We start from the raw sequence: 2,688 nt of genomic DNA, 5'->3' as shown, positions 1-2,688 counted from the left end.
CTCCTGTCATTTCAGGTCTGGGCAGAAACAAGTCACAAAAGTCCTTCTGACTTTAGGGCTTTTTACTCAGAAGCCCACTGACAGGCAAGCCAGGCAGCTTGATGATAACCCACGAGGATGCGGGTAGCTAAGAAGTGGCAGGATCATGCAAAAGAATCTGCTCAGCCACGGAGGGAAATGAACCGGATTTAGATCCATCCACACAAACAGATCTCCAGAAATACATCAGTGGGGGAAATAGAAGTCGGTTGCTGATGGTTCTGCACAGTATGATATATGATCTGCTTATATAAATATGTAAATGTTTAATCACAGAGTAATACATATTTTGGGGGGAGATGTGCATAGTTTTAAGTGGCTTGGAAGGAGAACATCAAACTCCTAATAACGGCTACTTCTGTGGAAGAGGAAATGGACCAAGATGGGAATCGTGCTGGGGATGGGGGGACGCAGCTGCAGATTTATCTGTATGGTCCTTGTAGTTGTTAAAGTGTCTATTGTCTTCATACATGACTTGCAGAATAGTGTAACCATACACATAGAAAAATAACTGAAACAAATATGAAAAAAAGGGTAAATAGTTAATTCTGGGTGGTAGGAATATGAGGTGATTATCATTGTTTTTCTTTTTTTCAAATTTCAAAAAAAAATACTATGTAAAAAATCCTGGCTTCAGACCCCATTTCTACTGCTAACAAGCTATGAGACTCTCAGCAATCCCCCTTCCCTCTGTGCCTCAGTTTCCCCACTGGTGACTGCAAGCATGGGGTCAGACACATACCCAGGGAGCTCCTGGTTCTCAGCTCTATGAGCTCCACACACTGGCGGGCCAGATCTCTCTAACCAGGTGATATTTCCCAGCTGGATCAACCAGATGTTTCACACAGAAAAGGTATTGATAGTGCACAGACTAGTTGCTGAAGGCAAGAAAGGAAGGAAAGAGAGATGGAAGAACAATCTACTTAAGGTCCATGTTGAGAAGCAGCTGTAGAGTCTTGCCAACACAGGACTCAACTCTACCTCTCTTCTGCCTGCCAGTGGGTGCGTGCATGCGCGCACACACACACACACACACACTCACACACACACACCACACAGCAAGGCTGTAGAAGTGATAACTCAGACTTCAAGCCTATCTCCACTGAATGGCCTCCAACAAGTTCCATGATGTCTCAATCCAGGAACCAGCTCAGCCTATCAGCAAGTACCTTCTTCTACGTTCACCACGCCATCTCTAGCTGCTCTTCCCCAGGGTACATATGCAGAGCAGGTCACGTTTCCCCATCTAGCGGAGTCAAGACAATGTAAGCCACTACTAGGTATCTGTCCCCACACCACTACATGATCCTCATACCCCCCATCTTGCCATGTGAAACACTCCAAGATAGTCAGAGTCTGACTTGATCCCAGTGGCCACCAGCCAGGGAGGAAGGAAAGAATGTGGCCCCCTTATTCCCAGAATAATGAAAATCAGCTCCCTGCCCTGCACGGCTGGCACTGGGCTGAGCACACCACGTGCTTTTGCTCACTGGTCCTCCCAACACCAGAGGTCACGTGCAGAAATCTGGAGCTCAGGAGTGCTCTGTCCAATCCTACACTCTGCCAGGCCAGGCTGGGAACCTGGCCCCAGTTCAAGGCTTTTGCCCTGGACAAAGTGGCCACATTCATGCCATTTCCATCCGTGTTCCAGTCTCAACATCCTGAGGCACTAAGCAGCAATCATTCAGCCATGCCAATGTTTGTAGGAGAAGAAAGTGTGCTCTGGAATCATCGAGCCAGCTTTTGCAATGTCCTGCCTTCTGTGTCTATAGAATGGCACAAGGATGCCCCCCGACAGTGTTCTGGAGAGAATCAAGTGAGAAAGCAGATGGGATAACTCCCCAGAGCGAGAAGGTGCTCAGCCAATTCCTCCCCCTTCGGGACAGGCCGAAAACCGTCACAGCTGCCCCTGCCCCGTTCTCTCCCGGCGGCCCAGACAGACCTGTAGGTTCCAATGAGAAGCAAACTTAACGTTCCGCCACCGGCCGCCTCGGGTCTAGCCCTGCCTGCGGAGTTGCAGGATGTGGTCAGCTAGAACAGCAAGGCACGTATAAAAGAGCTTCCCAGAGGCCTTTGCAGCAAAGCCACAAGTTGGGGAGATAATTTGTTGCCTTTGCTCTCTTTTCATAATGCACTCTTAAGGCTACCAAAAGGGGGGAAAAAAGGCATTTTCTTCCAAAATACTCTTCCTTCTCATGAAAGGGTAAGCATGGAAATTATTAGGCCTAAGAGGCGATCTGCTGTGCCAGTTTTGAAATCTCACCAGGACATCGGACAGTCTGTACTTAGAAAAGAATCTGAACTCCTTTATGAGCGCACGAGGCAGTCGGCTGGTATTAGTAAAGTGGAAATCATTCGGGCAAGGAGAAAAAACAGAGCAGCTTACGATGGCTGTTCAGACAAAAGAGCACTTTGATGAGCTTCACATAAATGAATCCAAACATTTTTTAGTGCCTTTTTTTTTTTAAAGATTTTATTCATTTATTTGAGAGAGAATGAGATAGAGCATGAGAGGGGGGAGGGTCAGAGGGAGAAGCAGACTCCCCGCCGAGCAGGGAGCCCGATGCGGGACTCGATCCCGGGACTCCAGGATCATGACCTGAGCCGAAGGCAGTCGCTTAACCAACTGAGCCACCCAGGCGCCCTCCA

The 2,688-nt window shown here is 48.2% G+C and overlaps 1 long non-coding RNA gene across 1 annotated transcript in view; it reads right to left on the bottom strand.

The window, feature by feature from the left end:
- The window catches only part of LOC145723233 (uncharacterized), an 18,745-nt gene extending 16,700 nt beyond the window's left edge, over positions 1 to 2,045 (bottom strand). The window contains exon 1 of the long non-coding RNA XR_014148156.1: positions 1,982 to 2,045. This is a non-coding gene — a long non-coding RNA (uncharacterized LOC145723233). The remainder of the gene's footprint in view (positions 1 to 1,981) is intronic.
- Positions 2,046 to 2,688: the final 643 nt, after the last annotated feature.

Source organism: Leptonychotes weddellii, chromosome 9 (genome assembly GCF_054177405.1).
Source record: "Leptonychotes weddellii isolate Sample4059 chromosome 9, ASM5417740v2, whole genome shotgun sequence".
NCBI classification, from domain to species: Eukaryota; Metazoa; Chordata; class Mammalia; order Carnivora; family Phocidae; genus Leptonychotes; species Leptonychotes weddellii.
This window is presented reverse-complemented; position numbering and strand designations above follow the sequence as displayed.